The following is a 21,053-nucleotide window of genomic DNA, read 5'->3' as shown; positions in this document are numbered from 1 at the left end:
GGACGGGGGGAACTAATGGTCGTAACGGGTCACAAAGGTAGAACACAGATATAAATGGCAAGCACAAACAAATACAGTAGACACATTGAAATTAGCGAGGCAAGAAATTTATTCAAGTTACCCCTAAAGGCCCTCCAGAAGAAGGTATTACATAGGGGGGCGTACAATCATAAGTAATCGCGATACATTTTGACAAATAAGTGTAACAAAAAATGTTAATTAAAACATAAGGCATCACACAAAGAAAAAATGAACACTAACAAAAACAGCAAACATTTACACATTTCCGTCACAGCGAAGAAGCTCTTTGACTTTTTTATTGCCAGTTTCTGTGGCGATTACTGCTGGCAAACTATTCCATTCAGTGATAATACGGGGAATGAATGAATTGGCATAAGATGATGAATGACAGTTTATGCGTTTAACTTTGAAAGAATGATCACGGCGTGGAAAGATAGTATCAGGTGACTGATACAAATCACTGCGAAGGGATGGGTGGTGTAAATAATGTAAATAAGGATTTCTAGAGGGCGTGCAACAAGTGTTGGAAGGTATACATACAGGTGGAGTATAGCACATGCACTAATTGCATCGTTAGGCTAATCATATGTTGTCATGCTGGTTTAGCAATAAGGCTTTGAGGCCTATAAACACTGTGACTACGGAGCACTGATTTCATTGAGCTGTTGTTGCTGATATGCTGTCGAGCATCAAAACATCATAAAATCAAATCCTTAATTGTGAGAATGAACCCACTAATTTGTGTGTGTTAGGCTTTCATTGATGAAACTGTCACCACAGCAGAGATCAAAGATGCATCAAGGTACAGGAAGTTGAGACTTTGGTGTGAAAAAAACTAAGCAAATTTGGCTACATTGCACCACAATGTAAGCGCTTTCGAAAAGCTTGCTGGCAAAGCAACTGCAGAGTTAACTGTTACTGTTAGCCTCCTCAATTATTCAGAGGCATGTAGCCCATCGTAAGTAATTTCCATATCAGTTTTTCGAATTTCGAAAATGCGCTTCACCTCGGCGCTGTGGCCCAATAAATTTGGCTATGTCGCGCCAAAATATGTGTGCTCTAGAGATGCTTGCAGGTAAAGCAGCCTCTCCAGTGCACTTAACTCATCGAAATAGCCAAAATTTGTTGGGCCACAATGCGTGTTTTCTAAATTATAAAAATTGATATGGATATTAATTACGGTGGGCTACACGCCTCTCAATAATTAAGGAGCCTAACGGCAATAGTTAAAAGTTAACTATTCAGTATTAGTTCACCAGCCTGCTAGTTAGCACGTCTTAACTGTATTCTGATGTACTACACTGCTGACATTACTATGCCGAAAAAGTGCTCTTTAACTCAAAAAGCCTATTTTTAATAATTGTGTATAGTCCTAGGCATAGTTGTAAGTTGGCAGACGAAACATCCTCAGTGTTAGTAGCCTTTTTAATTATTCGGTACAATAGCCTGATGAGAAATTCTGGAACAGTTTTTAGAAAAGCTTGATGTTTTCCGAGTTATCGAATAAAAAGGTTGTACTTCATTTTCATTACCACTGTTTTGAAAAATACAAAGCACAAAACAAAGGACCTTTGCTCTTTGCATAGATTTAATCGCTTATCTACCCAAATACCTTGAATACTCTTTCAGATGCTATGAAAGATTGCATAGTAGACGTAGCAATTAAATGAAAATACTTGCAGAATTTTGGCATACGGTCTGAGAAATGCGTAGCAAAGCAAGCTTAAAGGAAAATTTAAATTGCAACTTGTTAAAAGTTGTTTAGAAAAAGATTCACATTACTGGTAAATGCGTCACGGTCATGTATGATTCAAATGCCTGCTGGTAGCTTATTATGGGATAGAATGCACAAAAAACTCTGAATGTAAAAAATAGTGCTTTTACGAATGTATGAGAGAGGCGCAAAATCTGTGGGGGACACTTAATTACGTTATGCGTGGGGAGTGTGGTACCATTTGAATTGGTGAATTTTATGACCACAACACCGTTTTTTTTAATGATGGGGCTGTTTGCAGTGATGCGGGTGAAGAGAGGGGGAAGGCGGCGAAGGGGGGGGGCAGGCTAGCACGCGTCGTATATGGTGCGTCATGTGACCTGATGTTGTCATAACTGGCGTGACCAATCAGTAAATTTTATGACGGACCACAATGCTGGGTTTTTTCCGTGCTGTGGCCTCTAAAGCTTTTGCATTAAAAACTGTGAACAGGGAAGAGTTGTGGAATATGTGGCAGGTCCGGATTAATTACTTCCCTATCTTTTGTTTTCTCCCAGTGGCTTGTCCATTCTTTGCGGCAAATGTCTAGTTACCCAGGCCTCGTTAGTCATCGGCATGGAAAGCTACACAAACTTCCGCTTTGGTATTTGAAGGTGACAGGTCTGAAAGGCTACTTATAGATAGTCGCCATTTGTGTTTATCGCACCCTTCCTCTGCTCTCTTTCCTTTCTCTAAACTGGACCTGAATAGGGTGAACATTCCTGTGCTTCCCTTAGCTACACTCATTATTTGTTCGTCATAGGAAGTATTGTTTGCAATCATTTGCGTTAGTGTAGGGGCTATCGAGGGAACACCTTAGTGTCTAATTGGAGCTGGTTTCAAGGGTTGAAGCCAGGTGTGGTTCATGCAAAATACATTTTTTTCTTTTTCAAGAACCATGTACCAGATTGCGTACTCAGCAAACCCGCAGCCTTTTCTAAGAGTGCCCTATAACTTGCTGTGATTCTTTTGTTTCAGATGAATTCGTTACTCATTGAATCATCTGTTGGGGTGCTTTTTTATGCCAGCTACCAAAACCTGTAAATAAAGTTTTTGGAAATGGTCAGCTTGGTAAAACGTCTCTTGATAGATTCATGTTGACATTTATTGGTAGCCCGTAATAATGTCATTGTATTCTGGGTTTCTTACATCATGTCCACCATCATCATAAACAAGATCTTACTATTCCTCAAGTGCTTGGTCGATAAGTTGACTGGAAACAGTGCAGCGCACCAGAATGAAGACAAAGAAGAGACGCAGAAAGGTGGTGACTTTCGAATGATGTTTAATGAAGACTCTGGTATCATCGCACAACAGCCGCACTGTCACTATACACCACACCATTACATCATTTTTGCATGTAATGGTGTTTCACTATTGCAACTTCTAACCATTTGGGGCTTTGTATAGAATGTTTGCGCATGCTTTTGGAAAATTAACATTTGGTGTCTGATATAGCAAGAGTAGGTAAACAGATCCTCTGAAGCATGCACAGACTGTCTAACTGTAAAAAAAATGTTTGCTCTTAGTAGGTAACCAGCATCTGAAAGAGACTTGTATGTGTGCTCTTTTGCTCAGGAGAGCCCCCCTTCGGTCTCCTCCCAAACCCCATCGAGGACAGAGCGGACCAACGCAGTGAGCTGCTGCAGTGTGTTGATGCTGCCCTGCGTCGAGTTCAGCAGGGCATCGCTCAGGTGTCCTCGTATGGGTGAGTGCACTACAGCCACAGTATCCACCTCCCACCCATGGGTGTCAGTTCAGCTTTGTACCACGGTAGCCCGTCCAGTTATCCTTTTACGGGCACTCCTCAAGTAATCTTGTTCCATCGGACGTCGAGGAAGGCTTGATGGAATTTTGTTATTGGAAAAAAATTGATTGTCGGGCTGTTTGTAGCCATTGCCACAATTGAATGGCAACTATGCAATAGTTAGTGCAGAAAATAAGCATTAGCTGACATGCGATGGTCATGACGAACAGAATGATGCAGGCCTTGTGGGATGCCTGTGTGGGCCCTCCTTCCTATGGTGACGCTCCTCTGCGTAGATGCGAAATGACTACGAACACAGACATGCCTTTTCAGGGAACCTTCGCTCTGTTTCTTTCGGGAAAGTTTGTGCTAGACGCGAGGCTTAGGTTATATAGACGGGGCGGTCGCATGATCACTCACGCCCCACCCCCCTCTTTTCAGTGACACATGGCTGCATGGGTGTTTTCTGACTACGACTACGATGGCAAATGTGCTTTGCCCAGGAACCTTCACCTTAATGGCTGACGCTGTAACAAGCTTGAGAGTTTCCCTTTTGTTTGTTGTGCTATCATTGCCTCTTCAGCGTAGTTGACATTTAGTCATGTTGCATGGTGCAGGTATGTGCCGACGCCCGTGGCACCACAGCCACCGGAGCCCGGGCCCAGGCGCTACATCCCGGCACAGAGCGTTCCCCAGTACCGGCCCACACCTCTGTCTGAGCTGCGGAAACGGCGGCCTCTTCCCGTGCGTGTGGCACCCCAGTTGAACCAGGCGAACACCGTGCCGAAAGGTGATGCCAGACGTGTCCGTTATCTCTGTCCCCTGCAGCTAAGCCCGTTGTGTCAACCGGCAGTGTGGGTAGGGCACCTTTCTTCTTTCTTTTTCTCGCCAATATATGTCCTCTGTAGCTTAGGGGCTTTGGCATTCGACTGCGGAGCCGAAGGCCATGGGATCGAGTCCTGGCCGCAGCAGTGGCTTGTTTGCATATCACCTCAGTGTCCGAGTTCAAATATGCTTGTGTGCTGCGTGTTGTATGTGCATGTTAAAAAAAGACCACGTGGTCAAAGTTAGTGTGGAGCCCTCCGCTGTGCCGTCCGTCGCAGCGTACGTGCAGCTTTGAGATATACCACTCGTGTACTTTCCGCGTCAGGCACCTTCTTTAGCTTGCATTTTTTTGTTTCTGCAGCAGTTTGAACACTATTTTTTCAGAAGACTCATGACCTTGCTAACTTTCGCTTCGTTTACCCCTTGCCTTTGTTCTGAATGCGGTTGCTAAGTCTTGATGCAATCACAATTTTCTGCAGGCGCTTCGTTTTTGGAGTTACCAGTTATGACTTTTCAGTTAGCTTGTCAGATTTCTCGTGATAATCATTGGAGAATTTTTCACCATTCATACAGCGAAGCAGGCGACGAATCTTTGGCTCTAAAGGGGTATGTGGAGCAAAAAATACCATTCTGAACACCCCCCAACCCCCCCAAAAAAATTCATTTTTGGGTTCTGGTTGTACAAAGTTCATAAGTTAATAAAGAACGCATCTGCCTGGTTTGGTTGTGATCTCAGCAGTGGAAGTGTTCAATATGAACTTCTTTAGATAAAGGTGTTGCGGTAAGTGTCTGCGGCAGTGCCCAGAAATGGCGCTGGGAGTGTGCAGCGTAGTGGCGAACAGGCATGTTGTAGTTTGTTTTGGAGCGCAGATGTTAGGCGCCCGTTTCTGCATTCCGCGTCGGCATTGTTGGCGTAACCGGTTGTCCTAGTAACAGGGTGAAGCGCCACCTGGAAGGTGGCTGTCACGGCAAGATCCCGGAGGGGAGCTAGCGGCATAACACGCCACCTTCCAGTGGTGGCAGATAACGTGTGAAAAGCTGCGCTCAAATCTTGCATTTATTTATTTATTTATTTATTTACCCTCAAGGCCTAGGAGGCGTTACAGAGGGGGTGGGTACAGGGGTTGAACAAAATTTCAACAAAGCAATTTGGAAAAAAAAAGAGAAAGCACACGCGTACTGGCACTCCTGCTTGGGCAGCACTGCTGCCTGCAGTATTTGGAAATAAATAAAAACTGAAACATATGTTGCAGGGCTTAAGAAATTACTGGCTATCGTAATCGTTTATCAATTATTTGCCCTTTCTGGCCTGTTCAGGCATTTTGTCAAAGCTGCAGGAGAACCGAATTGAAAATGCAAGTAACAATGGTAGAGTCTTGGCCTTGCATGCAGTAATTGGGGGGCAAAAATGAATCTGAGTGGTTAGCATAAATGCCTCGGGCGACTTTTGAGGCCAATTTTGGGTTTTTAGTCTTCATAAAAAGTTGGTTTTATTGCAGCCTTCACCGCTCCTATATATGTTAGGCTTACTTCCTGAGCACCCTCAGATTCAGTGCTCAATTCAAAAACAGAAAAATAACGGACAAATACTGCAAGGAGCTGCTAGTCAATGGTGTTGCATCAAAGAAGAAACTCCTACCTGTGCAGCAATGACTTTTGATTGAGAAGAAAAGCCCGAGATGCAAAATTACAGCTTCCCAAATCTCTGAAGTCATTTTCCTCAAGTCGCGTAGTGGGTATAATGCACATCGAGGAAAGCTGTCGCTTTCGGGCTGCAGAGCCAGAGCTTATTTCCCAGAGTGCTTTCTGAGCAAAATATTACGGGGAACAAGATAAAGCACCTATCATGCTGAAGTGTGTGAAGAAAGTTATGTTTAGAAAAGTCACATTTTAAAATGCAGTGACAGCAAGAAAATCAAAGTTGCTTTTGAGTGGCGTGATTTTCAGAAAACGTGGACACAGATTAACATTCCCTTCCCTTTATCCTGTACGAGGAGCTTTTTTGGGGCTATCTATGGAAAAAAGGTGAACAAATTACAAGTTTTCCGAAGCTTGTTATGATGTGAACAGCTTACCTTGTTATGATGTGAACAGCTTTTTTTCTCATTTTGGGATACAATATTGAAATTTTGGTTTTATTTTCTGATGACAAAAGTGTACGTCATCCCTTACAGTTGCATCAAAATCGGTGCAGCGGTTCAAAAAGTTTACCCTCTAGCCCCGCATCCCCCGTTAATGCTTATCATACAGCAGTGTACTGAACACAGTTTCTTGTTGGCATTGTTATTTCTCTGCGAATAGTGCTGGAATGACAGCATAGCTAGGCTGGTATGTTCTAGAAGAATGAAGCAAAAGCAAGAAGTGTAACAATGCAAGCATAGTATATTTTCATTCTCGAAGTTGGCTGTGTGAAACAAAGTTCATGGAAATACGAATGACAGGGTCCTTTGGCAAGAAATTTTCATTTGTCTATATTTATTCAAAACCTCTTCAGTGCCTGTTAAATTAGAGCGAGAATCGATCTTTTGTCCAAAAGATAGGAGACTAGGACTGGGAGGTCGGGATGTCATTTAAAGTGTTTTTTCGGGAGAACTAGCTGCACCTCATAATGATATATCACCATAATTTTATTTTGAAACTTGGTACCTAATCGTTTCATAGCGAATGCAGTGCATTGCGAGATGATGATTTTGTTCAGTGCCCCCAGTTAGTTAGCAAGTCTTTAAAACAGCTGAATAGTGTTATCACGTGTTTGTGGTGCTTTCGTGTTTCATATGTTTCCTTTATTTTCCAGCTGAGCCGGTCAAGCCAGCGGAGCCAGTCGAGCCGGATAGCAAGTCGCCAGACGATGGGGGCAGCGTGGCAAATGGCAGCGCCGAAGCTGATGATGAGGACACAGACATGGTACAAGAAGAAGTGGATGCCATTGTCGGCCTCAAGGACAGGCGTCCCGGTCGCTCGGACGCAGCCGCGGCGAAGCCTGCCTCCGAAGTGGAAGCGGCTGCTCCTGCTACCAAGCGTGTAGAAGTCAAGGCACCAGCAGAGCCAGCCGAGGAGGAGAAGGAAAACCAGGAAAAGGCAAGCGTTGCGGAAGAAGTAGATGAGAAGGTGGCTAATGGTGATAATGAACAGCCACCGAAAAAGAAGGAGCTCTGCGAACAGAATCTCTCAGGGGCATCAACCGACAAGGGGCATTCGTCAAGTAAGCACTCATCCTCCAAGCGTTCATCGTCGAAGAGCTCATCCAGCAAAACCTCATCATCTAAGCATTCATCATCGAAGCACTCATCCAAGGTAGCTTCCTCCAAAGAGTCATCATCATCAAAGGAGTCCTCTGCCAAGAAATCGTCCAAGGGAACTTCCAAGGAGTCGTCGTCCAAAGGGTCATCCAAGGAATCCTCCAAGGTGTCCTCCAAGGAATCCTCCAAGGAGTCCTCTAAGGAACACTCATCTAAAGGATCTTTTAAGGATTCCTCTTCCAAGGACTCTTTGTCCAAGGATACCTCATCTAAGTGTGATAGCGTCAAGTGCATGACGCGTCACTTTGCCATGACGCGCACTGATAGCAGCAGCGGATAAGCAACCGCTGCCTATAAAAGAAGCGTCAGACGAATAAACGCTGATTTCTTGTCCTGCACCGGTCTTGGCTGGTTCTTCGGTGCGGCCGCTCGGCTGTCGCACGCTACTACATTTCACTGGCGACGAGGGTGGGACCGAGGTGGATTGCTAGTTTCTTCGGTTGCTGCTGAAGACGACTGCCTAGCGGATGCTGCAATGGCGAAGGTGGGAAAAATTGATACTTTTGACGAAAGGAACGACAGCTTCGAGTCCTACTTGGAAAGATTTGAGCTTTACGTCTTGGCAAATGATGTGGCTGAAGGCAAGAAGCTAGCCGTATTCCTGACTGTAGTAGGACCTCGAGTGTATGAAGTGTTGAAGAACCTGCTAGTTCCGCATTGCCCTGCCAGCAAAACGTATGGCGAGGTCACGGCGCTACTGAAAACCCACTACAGTCCCCGAAAGGCCGTGATATCGGAAAGATGCCGATTTAACCGAAGATTGCAGCTCGAGCAAGAGACTGTAGGCGAATTCATTGTTCAGCTGAAGCACCCGGCCAGAAGTTGCGAGTTTGGCGAATTTCTCGACGAAGCGCTTAGAGACAGGCTAGTCGCCGGGCTACGCTGCGTCGACACTCAGCGTGAGCTGTTTGCAGCTGAAAAGCTGTCGTTCGAAGAGGCGTGCAAAATTGCGTTAAATCGTGAACTAGCCACCACCCAGACTCAACAAGTAAAGCTAGAAGAGCTGCAAAGTGTACCACAAAGGCGCTCAGGACTAGAAGTTGATGTTCTCAACGAAGGCGACTGTGCTAAGGACAACTATCGTAGCAAGACTGAGTCTGTAGAGTGCTTCCGTTGCGGTAAACGCCATGCGGCCAGTAATTGCCGATATCGCAAGTACAAGTGTCATAACTGCGGAGAGCAAGGCCACTTGAAATCAAAGTGCAGGCAGCGCACAGGCAAACCGAAGGCACTGAATGCGATCGATAGCTCGGCCGATGAGTCAGGCGAAGAGCAAGAAATATACAGTATGACAACAAATAAGTCTGCATACTACGTCACAGTTCTCGTGGAAGGACAGGCCGTAAGGACGCAAATAGACACAGGGGCGTCAGTCACTGTCATGCCGAAGTCAGGTTTTCATCGCAAGTTTCCCCACTGGCAGTAACGACTGCTACGGTTCCTTTACGAACGTACACAGGAAAACTAGTGCCGGTCGTAGGATCGGCTGATGTGCGTGTTGAGCACGCTAATCAAACTGACGTTCTACCTGTTGTGATAGTAGATGACGGTGGGGAAGTGTTGCCGTGTCTGCTCGGCCGCAACTGCCTCAGGAAGCTGAAATTAAATTGGCAGGAAGTTCAAGCTAGACAGCAAGACGACTCCGTGGAGGAACTTAAGAAGAAGTTTCAGGCTTTGTTTTCACCGCAGATGGGGCTAATAAAGGGCTACAAAGCACAGGTCCTCTTGAAGCCAGACAGCAAGCCAGTATTTTGCAAGGCCCGTCCCGTGCCTTTTGCATTGAAGCAAGCTGTGTCCGAGGAGCTAGACGCCTTGGTACGGGCGGGGGTACTGAAAAGGGTCACCAGAAGCGATTGGGCGACTCCTTTGGTAGTGGTACCGAAAGATGGAGGAGCAAAAGTGCGGCTGTGCGGTGACTACAAGGTCCCAGTGAACCCTGTGCTGCTGACTGAACACTACCCTCTTCCTTTGCCAGAAGATTTGTTCACAATATTGGCAGGCTCAAAAGTATTCTGCGTCCTAGACCTTGCGGCCGCTTACCAGCAAGTGGAACTTGCCGAAGATGCAAAGGCCATTTTAACTCTAAACACCCACCAAGGCCTTTACCAGTATCAGCGGCTCCCATACGGCATCGCAAGTGCTCCTGCCATATTCCAGTCGCTTATGGACGGGCTTCTCAAGGGTATCCCTCAAGTAGGGTGTTATATTGATGATGTCATCATTGGAGGTTCAAGTGCGAATGAATGTCGGCAAAGGCAGGAAGAAGTTGTGACATGGTTGCAGGAGCACAATGTGACGCTTCGCATGGAAAAATGCAAGCTCTTTTGCAGTGAAGTCCGCTATCTGGTCCACAAAATTTCAGCGGATGGAATAAAGCCACTGAGGTCGAAAACAAGGGCAATAGAGCATGCACCGAAGCCTACAAATGGCACTGAACTGAAGTCTTTCCTGGGAATGGTAACATTTTACTGAAAGTTCCTATCGAACTTAGCGACTGTGGCTGCGCCGCTCTAAGAGCTCCCGAAGAAGGCCACGCGTTGGAAATGGACAGGCGAGTGTTCTCGCGGGTTTCGAAAAACAAATAACTTGCTCACGACCAGTCCTGTACTTGCTTACTACGATCCGAAGCAACCCTTGGCTCTAAGCTGTGATGCGTCGCAGTATGGGCTCGGCGCGGTTCTTTTTCACATACTTCCAAGTGGGCTGGAAAAGCCTGTTGCTTTTGCTTCCAGGACGTTATCGCAAGCTGAGCGTGGCTATGCCCAGATCGAGCGAGAAGCGCTGGCAATAATATTTGCTCTCAAGAAGTTTCATCGCTACCTATATGGGAGGGCATTCACGTTGTTCACGGATCATCAACCATTACTAGGCATCTTAGGCCCACGGAAGCAGGTCCCATCTTTGGCGGCTGCTCGAATGCAACGATGGGCGTTAATCCTGGCTTCTTATCGCTACGACTTGAGATATCGGAAAGGATCTCAAATGGAAGTGGCGGACACGCTGTCCAGACTGCCTGTTGCAACCGAAAACAGCGTTGATGAGACACATACGCTCGCTGTTTTCGAAACTACTCCACTGGCGGCTAAAGACGTTGCCAAAGCTAGCAAGTATGACGGCATTCTTAGCAAAGTTTACAGATATACGCTTGAAGGATGGCCAGCACAAATCAAAGATGCTGAACTTGTACCGTACTATAACAGACGTGCGGAGCTGTCGCTGGAAGCGGGATGCGTCACATGGGGCAGTCGTGTTATTGTGCCAACAAGGCTGAAAAATGTAGTGTTGAATCTATTGCACACGGAACACCCCGGTGCTTCACGCATGAAGATGCTCGCACGCAGCCTGCTCTGGTGGCCAGGGCTAGACGCAGACATCGAAAGCACGGTAAAAACGTGTAGCATTTGCCAACAAATGCAAAATAGCGCCCCCCGTTCTCCACTCGAGCCATGGCCGTTTCCCGCCCGCTGCTGGCAGCGAGTGCATGTGGACTTTTTTTACTTTGAAAAAACAACATTTCTTTTGTGCGTGGACTCGTTTTCAAAGTGGATCGAAGTATTTCCTATGCGCTCTACTACAGCCGCGAAGACTATCGAGCGCTTGCGGAGTCTGTTTGCTGCTTACGGATACCCTGAACAACTGCTTTCTGATAACGGCCCCCAGTTTTCATCGCAGGAGTTCCAGTACTTCCTCGATGCCTGTGGCATCCGACGCACGTACAGCCCGCCATACCATCTGCAGTCCAACGGGGCTGCCGAAAGGTCGGTGCAAACTGTAAAAAGGAGTCTTCGCAAACAACTTCTGCACGACAACAAGGGAGGTAACAGCAGATCATTGCGGGAGAGACTGGACCACTCCCTGCTGGCGTATAGGACAACCCCTCACACGGCAACAGGCAAGTCTCCGGCTGAACTGTTTCTTAAACGAACTCCGCGCGCTAAGCTGTCATTACTAAGGCCATCATTTCGGGATGACATGCAGAGTAAGCAAGAAGTGCTGAAACAGCAGCATGACCAACGGAGATCAACTTTTCGTTCGTTTAAGGAAGGAGATTGCGTGTACGTGAAGACTGTCCGGCAAGAGAAGGTGTCTTGGACGGAAGGGCGTATAGTGCAGCTAGTCAGCCCTGTGACCTATCTCGTAGAGACTCAGAACACAGTTCGACACGTTCATGTTGATCATTTGCGATCGCGCAGCTGTTTCCAGTATGCAGGACTGGACACCGGGGCGGAAGCCCCGAGACGACCCGACACCGACGACTTTGACCGTCACCAGGAGACGCTCCCCTCCCCACCCCAAGAGGCGCAGCATGAGGTGGACGTGGCAGTACCCCCTCTTCGCGATGATGCACCAACCCCGACCCCGCCACCACAAGACGGGCAAGAATTGCAACTGCTAGCTGCTCACAACGCACATCCTGAGGCGCAAGCTGAAGCGCCTTCCGACTCTCCACCACCAACACTGCACAGAAGCCAGCGCTCCCGGAAACCACCAGACCGATATACCTCCCACGATTTCCGTCACTGCAGCTAATGAATGGAGGCCATAATCTGGGAGGGAAGGAATGTGATAGCGTCAAGTGCATGACGCGTCACTTTGCCATGACGCGCACTGATAGCAGCAGCGGATAAGCAACCACTGCCTATAAAAGAAGCGGCAGACGAATAAACGCTGATTTCTTGTCCTGCACCGGTCTTGGCTGGTTCTTCGGTGCGGCCGCTCGGCTGTCGCACGCTACTACATTTCACTAAGGACTCTCCATCTCAAGAGTGCCCATGTGAAAGGTTACCTGAGGATTCCTCAACCAAGGAGTCTTCTTCTGATGAGCCTTCATCAAAGCTGTCTTCATCTAAAGGTTCATCTAAAGAGTCTCCTACAAAGGATTCCTTGTCTAAGGATTCCTCACCTAAGGATTCTGCAGAAAATTCCTTGCCCAAGGAAGCATCAAAGCCGTCGTCTAAGAAGTCGTCTACAACAAAGCATACATGATCGAACCACTCGTCGTGAAAGCATTCTTCATCAAGGCATTCCTCATCAAAACGGTCACCCTCTCGGCATTCTTCATCGAAACACTCGTCAAATCACTCTTCTTCTAAACACTCGTCTTCTAATCACTCTTCTTCAAAGCACTCTTCATCGAAGCACTCATCTTCAAATCACTATTCTTCAAAGCCCTCATCTTCTACACATTCATCTTCGAACCACCCATCCTCAAAACATTCGTCCTCAAAGCACTCATCTTCGAAACACTAATCATCAAAACACACATCAGAGGTTTCATCATCGAGCCGTTCATCAAAGAAGACCTCGTCCGAGCGTTCGTCCTCCGAGTAGAAAAAAGAGTCCGGTTCCGAATCTAGTCACCACAGATCTACCAAACGGTCATCTGGCCGGAGGAACAGCAGCAGTTCGCCGCACAAGAAGGAAGCCAAAGTGGAGGAGGCCGACGGAGCGAAGCGCACAGCCAGCGAGTCGGAATTCTCGTCAGATGGCTCCTCCAGCCAGGACAGGGCTTCGGACGCAGGTAAAAAGAGCAACGGCCAGAAAGGGGAGGCCGGGGGGGAGGCGCCCTCGCCTGAGCTCGAGCGGGAGCTCGACTCGGAGGATGAGGAGGAAGAGGACCCGGTGACGAGGTTGATTTGCTAACTCCTTTAAAAGTCTCGGAGTTTTTTTTTATTAATTATTGTCGGCAAAATGTTCTTTGTTATTTCACTTCAAATATTCTTCTGTCGTTTTTCATGAATACATTTTTCAAAATTCACGTTTGGCTCCGATATTTTCTCGTAATCCTATGAAATTTTCTTTATGTATACCACTATACCTTGGCCAATCCCCCCACGTGGGTATGTGCCATTATAAAGAGGCGAAGAAGAAGAAGAAGACTGCCTGCGGTGCCATTCAGCCCGAGGACATCATCATCTTATTCAACGAGGCTGCCCAGCCCAGCGTTGCTCCATAGTTTTCAACTCAGGTATGTTATTGTGGAACAAACGCGGGTTAATGACATCCTGGTCAAAATCAAGAGGAAGAAATGGGCAGGGCATGTAATGAGAAGGAAGGATAACCGCTGGTCCTTAAAGGTAACGGAGTGGATTCCAAGAGAGCGCAAGCGTAGCAGGGGACGGCAGAAAATGAGGAAGAAATGGGCTTGTGCAGGGCATGTGATGCAAAGGCAAGATAACCGCTGGTCCTTAAGGGTAACGGAGTGGATTCCAAGAGAGCGCAAGCGTAGCAGGGGGCGGCAGAAGATTAGCTGGGCGGATGAGATTAAAAAGTTTGCGGGGATGCGGTGGCTGCAACTGGCAAAGGACAGGGTTAATTAAAGAGGCATTGGAGAGGCCTTTGCCCTGCAGTAGGCGTAGTAAGGCTGATGATGATGATGATGATGAGATTATTTTGATCGGCTTCATTTTGTCAGCAGAGAAGCCGATGAATCAGGCATTTTATTGCGCATTTGTATTCTGTCATGTGCCCTGTTTTGTTTAGCTGAACTAGTCCCGTGTGAAACTTTTGGCCCATTTTCTTTCTTCAACACTGGACGAGGGGCTTGAGCTCGGAAAACTATTTCATTGTATAGTTTGAAAGAGTGGTGCTGCGAGTGTGGCAAGCGAAGTTTTTGTGGGAAGTAAAGTTCGGGGGTCATTTGCATTGAGTAGAGCTCGGCCACACCGGGTACAAGTCCCATTGTCGTGACTCAGTGGCGTGGCATTAGGCTGCTGGGCCCAAGGTTGTGGGACCAAATCAAGGCCACGGCTGCTGCATTTCAGTGGAGACGAAATAAAAAAAAAACACGGGTGCTGTGCTCTGTTGGCACGTTTTAGCAAGCACCAGGTGGCTGGAATCAACCTGGAGCCCTCCACTGTGGTGTTCCTCATAGCCCACATGCAGCTTCGGGATGTTAACCTCGCAAACCACCAAACCACCACGTATGGGAGAAGTTTTCTAGCTCTGTCACTGGAAAACTCGAGGTGCAATGAAGCGAGGTGCAGTGAGAGAATGGGGTATACATTATCTAACATGACACCTTATCTAGGGGCGAAACCAGGGCAGGCTTACTGCTTGCTCAAGAACATTGGGCGTTTCATCTTTGTAAGTTCTAGCAGAAACGGTGTCATGAAATTCATGTGATTTCTTTGATGCTACAACATCAGAATGAGAACAGCTGGGCCGCTTGCGACTGTTCTTGGTGCTGAGGACCTGTTTGACTTGCTCAATGATTGTCTGAGTCCACTCCATCGAATACTGCATGCTGTCATGACAGTGCTTTGGAAGTGCTGCTTTTGGTATCAAGAAATCATTGTTATCATGAAAGCTGAAGAGCGAAGAATGTGTGCTATATTCGTTACTTAGAAGAAGTCTCACTGCTGTGCTGTGCCTATGAAAGAGACCTTTGTCGGTTTTGAGTGTCCCAGCTTCTCATTTTGCAGGCTCATAATCACGCTTCCAATATCCCAGTGGCGATTTCCTGCGAGTGTAGCCAACTCTCAGTGATTTTAGCTCAAAAGAGGAGCAAAAAGTTGTCCCAAATAATCAGCTTATGCATTATGGCGAGGGTCCCACGCTTACACGACCACTGGCCATTTTGCACAATGTTTGGGCATTTGCTGTAGTTCTCTCGCTTATGATAGGAAAACAAGTTTAGCTCATTAGAAACTTAAATGTGTTTGCGTTTCAACGGTATGCATTGTTAATAGCAGTAATTGTTGGTACGAGTGGAGTGAGCAAGAAATGTTGCTTATAAAACAGTACTTTTGTTTGCCTTGCCTGCTTGTGAGCTGCATTTGGCAAAAATTTCTGCGTCAAAAAAAGGATTGCTTTTGTAGAATTTAAATTAAATGTTAATCTCTTGGTACGTTCAGAGTGGTTTTTGGCTCCAGTGGGTAGTTATTGAAACTGATATGGCTATTGCTAACGGCCGGCTACAAATCTCTAATTACACCTAGGCGCCTGACTCTACTAGTTAGAAAGTTAATTATTAAAAATTAGCTGACCAGCTTACTACCTAAGACGATTCCCCGGTTTTCTGGTCTACGCCAACACTGGTAATACTGTGCCGCACAAGACATATTTTTACCCCAAACTGCCCATTTCTGAAAATTTTTGAAAGGGTTCGCTGAAACACCTAGTATATAGGAGGGTATGCACGCATGGCAGCAATCGAAATTGTTTTTGTTGCATTTGTGATAACAAAGTTATTTGTACAGAACAGATAAGGAGAACTGAGCGCTTTATCTGCCACTGCACTCATCCATTTGCCCCTTTTTGTGATCAAAAAGGCACTACAAATCTCTCTTGCAGCCTATGCGTGGAACTGTGTGTTGATTGGCTGCACAGCTGTAATGATCCAGGCTGTTCAACACCGTGCATGATGGTCACCCAGACGCCCTCTTCCTTTGTGCGCAAGAGCGGGTGCAGCTGAAACGAGCTGCAGAGTGGACGGTGGAGCCTGCTGTGCCAGCCAAGAAGCGTGTCGCCCACAACCCAGAACTAGCTCGGGTGAGGCCAATGGGACGTTCGGGTGTCGGGCAGCTGTGCGAGCTTCTGAACTTAGGCTTAAATGAATCGACAACTTTATTTTAATGAGTCATTTTCTTTTCGCCGGAATGGAAAACTCTGTGTGCAAGGTGCCTCAATTCTGCAACGGTTTTGTTGTGAATACTATGGACGATTTTTGCTGGAAATGTGTTTATTAGTGGTTGTTGCTATTTTTATTTGTCTCGATGCTGGAAACCGTGATTAATGAGTGCGATAGCTGTAGCACGACGGCGAGAGTGATGACCTAAACAGTGACCGTAGTTAGACTTATTTATTTATTCAGGTACCTACAGGACCTGTTGAGGGCATTTTTGTAGGTGGGATACAGTTGCAAAGCATAGATCGTTATGCAGATGACACTGCGTAAAACAACAGTAAAAATACAACACATTCCAATACTGAGCAAACTGATAACAAAAGAATCATGAAAGCAAGAAAGATGTAAAAAAGGTAACTCAACAAAAGTCGCGACAGGTCATTTTCAGAAGAAGATTGCGGGGCTAACACAACTTCTTCTGGTAATTTATTCCAATCATGCACCGTTCTGGGAAAAAAATGAGTTTTTAAAGACATTTATATGGCACTGGTATTCTTGAACCTTTAAAGAATGATCTAAATGGGAGGATATATAACTGGGAGCTGTATAGCTATATATATATATATATATAGCTGTAGTATAGCGCAGTGTCCATTTCAGTTTTCGCACCCAAAGCTGCTACGGTACCGTGTTTTATTGGACTGTTGCTACCACTACAACCACTAAAGGCAAAACACTGTGATGCCATCTGTTAGCAAAAGCTCAAAGCATATCATTGCCAATTCGAAGGGAGCTTTTCTTTTTGTTAAAGGGCATGCTGGAAAGAGTGCCAACTACAATAATATGAGACGAGCACTTTTCTAAGTGTGTGCAGTAAAGATGGGCTGTATTTTGCAACTGCTTTCCTTCTTTTTCGTTGTTTTTGCACACACCAGGGGCTCCTTTGTGGCGATGACGACATTTACGTTCTTGAACACGGCTCCACACGAGAGCTGCTTCGTTGGCCATAGCATTAGGAGAGCTACAACTGGCGCATGTATGTGGTGCGTCCACCTGCTCCTCTTAGCTAGGCTGTGCAAAGGTTCTGACGTTGCGCCAACTCTGGCTCCCACCATCTCCTTTAAGGCGGAAGCCTTAAATGCCCCATCGTTGTCGACAGAAGGTTGCCAGGAGAGGTGTCATGCTTTTTGGTTGGTCGAAATGGTAATGACGTCAGAGTGCGCGGATTCGAAGTAATGAGGTCACCCACGGATACTTGACGCCCCTTTTTGGAACAGACGACAACTAATAAAAAATAGTTGTCGTCCGCTCCGACAGGAGGCGTAAGGTGTCTGTGGGTGACCACATTACATACCTCATTACTGCGAACGGAGCCATGGATACAACCGAACTCATCGAAGCAGAGAGAGAGTCATTCTAAAGAAGCAGTCAAAGTATGCAGTCAGAGTGCGTAGTTGTAATGTGTAGTCAAAGTGTGTAGTAAAATAAAGCACTAGTACAGCACAAACAGTCTCACAGTCAGTGCCAAACAGTGGCCAGGAAAGGCTTTCGCCTTGCAGCACTTTAGAGAGCCAAAGTGCCCCCTGAATTTTTTTTTCTTTAAGCTCCAGCATCAGGCTGGGCAACAGTATGGTATCTCTTCAAATCTGGCTTCCATCATCTGCTTCTCTTTAGTTCTCTATCATTTTTGCCGCCGCCTTCTTAGTTCTATCTTGACGGTGGCTCTGGCATCATGCTACGTGTGTCGTCGGATTACACTGGAGCCTGGTTCGGGGGGGGGGGGGGCTCCATAAAACAGCTGTGGCCGTAAAAACATGGCTTAATAGTGTTGCAAAAGAACTTATCTCCAATTAGCCCAGTGGCAAGCAGGCAGTGCAGTCCCACAATGCCTGTGTGTGTCCGCATGTGCAGCGTCCATCGGCGGCACCGCGAGGGCTCTTGGCGCACGTGTCCGCAGGCAATGCACAACCGCTTTGCCCAGCTGCAGCAGCAATACCAGTCGGGACAGGTGAGTCCCCGGTCCCTTCTTGTTTGTTTGTTTGCTTTAGCTCAAAGTCCCGTGCTGTCTCGTGTACCATGTCTCCCTATTCCTCTGCCAGCAGAGGAGCGATGACTGGGCTTTCATCGACTGCTCAGTTAGCTGTCAAGTGCCAACACCTGTTCAGGCTAGATCTTGAAGCCATCAGATTGTACTGTGTTCAGTAGAGCTTTCCTTGACGCTTTGTGCTGCTGAGTTTTTTTTTAAAAAGAGTTTATACGGCTGAGTTTTACTGAAAAGGAGTAAAGAGAGTTATAGTTTGATACTTATTTAAATTTGAGTTAGTTCCAAACACGGGGATGCTTGTACGACAGACGTTTTCATCATTCCACTTCCTCATTGGTTCAGTGCCATATTTACATAATATATGCGAGGTTAACTGTAATAGCCAGCAAGTGACACTGGATTGTCAAGAGTCATTGAACTTGGGAGACAGAAGTGGTGATATACTACAATGCAGCTTCCCTGCCAACGGCATAAGGTGAAAGCTTGTTTGAACGGAGTGTCATTGGTTTTTTGAGGCTAGGATCGAGAGACTTTTAATATGGCTAAGCCAACTTCGCTCCAACGGCGCTTGCCTACCAGTACTTTAGAACAGGAAGCTTTTTGATGCAGTAGGCATATTCGCAGTTGTGTTTTTTTGTGGTGGCAAATATCTGCATGGTTCAAATAATGACTGCATGTGCACCTGTTAAAAAATCCACGTGTAATTGCTATTTCATCCTCGTCTGATTAAGCCAATGACTTATTAATTGGGCAGAGTGCCTTGTGGGGACACCAACAAAAGAATTGAAGTCTTTTACGATGAAATGCGCATGGTGTCATCAAGCAACTTCACTTATGCAGGTTCTAACCAGGGTGATTTAGTGTGGCATCCAGCGAGTCCACTTTGCCTTGTGAAGCATTACTTTGTTTGTACAATGCTATACAGAAAAGAAAAAAGTAATTGAGAAGGGGCTTATTTGATCAGTATACTGTGCATGCACCTTGCCTCCTTGCCACCTTCCTCCTAAGGCAAAACCACCCAACCTGTTCGTGCACAACAGGCATTTCCCCGGCCAACGAACTGTGCGACAATTTATGTGCAGCGATAGCATTGACCAGGTTCCACCCAGAGGTGCAGGTAGTCCCTGCATCGGCCTGAATCTAGAGCGATGAAGTGGTCCTTTTCGCCAGCATCCCTGAGTCGGGGATCTGATGAAGGGCAGACATGTCAGTGGGATGCCTGACAGGTGTGACCACAGAATGTGAAAGCACATCTGCTCAGGCTGCACAATGCCAGCGCTGTTGGAAACTATTTTTCCCGAAGTAAGGCTCAGCTAGCATTGTACATGAATTCTCACCGCACAGAGAAGCTGATTATGTACATGGACGGTGTCAAGAGCATTTAAGCTATGCGTGGAATGAGTTTGTTGAATGTGTTGTGCAACAAACGTCACGGAAGATGATTGTGTGGCATATGGCATAGTGAATTTGGGACTGGAGAGATGTGCGCAGCCATGTGCCGACATTTTTACATTTGAACTGAAATGATGGGCCACGGCAGCGGCACAAATGAACACAATCTAGCACGTCAAGCTGATGATATTGTTATTATCAGCACATACTGATACTGGAAGATATTTATAACGGACATCTGCCATAGTCCTCCATAAAGGCAGCTATAAAATTTGAATAAGGGAGAGCGTCAGGCAGGGAGACACAATCTTGCCAATGCTATTCACCGCCTGTTTACAGGAAGTATTCCAGCGCTGAGATCGGGAACAGTTGGGGATAACAGTTGACGGAGAATACCTTGGTTATCTGCGATTCACTGATTACATTGCCTTGCTAAGTCACTCAGGAGATGACTTGCAAAGCATCGTCAATGAGTTAGACAGGCAGAGCATAACGGTTGGTCTTAAAATCAACGTGCAGAAAACCAAAGTAATGTTTAACAGTCTAGCAAGGGAACAGCAGTTCACAATTGGTTGCGAGGTGCTGGAAGTGGTTAGGGAATACGTCTACTTAGGGCTGGTAGCGACTGCAGTTTCGAATCACGAGAGGTATGTAATTCGAAGAATAAGAATGGGGTGAAGCACATATGGCAGGTTCTCTCAGATCATGAATGGCAGTTTACCGATATCCCTCAAGCAAGAAAGTATATACCAAACTTTATCTTACGGGTACTCATCTATAGGGCAGAAACGGGGAGGATAGCGAACATTGCGAACCGACATTGCCATGAGGTGGCATATGCTCTCCTTCAAAGAACAAGATGCCAGCGAGAGGTCCCCCACGTTTCAGGGCCGGGTGGCCCCGGTGGCCAATGCGCCCCTGCTGGCAGCGGCGCGCCGCTCCGCCCTGGCCCAACTGCCCCAGGAGACAAAGACCGGAGCAAACGTGGTGGCCAGCCAACCCAAGGGCCTGCCGCGGGTGGCACACGTACCAGCCGTGGTGAGTGTACTTTCGCAGTGCCTCAACATTGCATTTGAGTCTCTTGATACCCGCCCACTGATGGAAACGAAGATTCTCGGCCACTGGCCGCGGCGGTCGTTGGGGGTGAAGTCCTCCAAGGCACTGCTTCGCTTCTCGCGAGCTTCTGGCCTGCACGATAGGCTGTGACTTCAACGAACACTGACTTTTCAGAATGACTTCACTTTTATTCTACTCACTTTTCTCTTTCACGTTTTATCCCCTCACTCCTGTCCCCTCATGTAGGGTAGCAAACCGAGCAGCCGGTTAACCTCCCTGCCTTTCCTCTTCTTCCTCCTCCTCCTCTTTGGGCAAGTGGCGTCATCTCTCTTGGTGGAAACGGCATT

The 21,053-nt window shown here is 46.7% G+C and overlaps 1 pseudogene; it reads left to right on the top strand.

Annotated features, from left to right (window-relative positions):
- Positions 1–21,053, top strand: part of LOC149356505 (uncharacterized) — a 51,355-nt pseudogene that overhangs the window by 4,072 nt on the left and 26,230 nt on the right.

This window comes from Amblyomma mixtum, chromosome 3, assembly GCF_055824585.1.
Source record: "Amblyomma mixtum isolate Tamu chromosome 3, ASM5582458v1, whole genome shotgun sequence".
Taxonomy (NCBI): domain Eukaryota; kingdom Metazoa; phylum Arthropoda; class Arachnida; order Ixodida; family Ixodidae; genus Amblyomma; species Amblyomma mixtum.
This window is presented reverse-complemented; position numbering and strand designations above follow the sequence as displayed.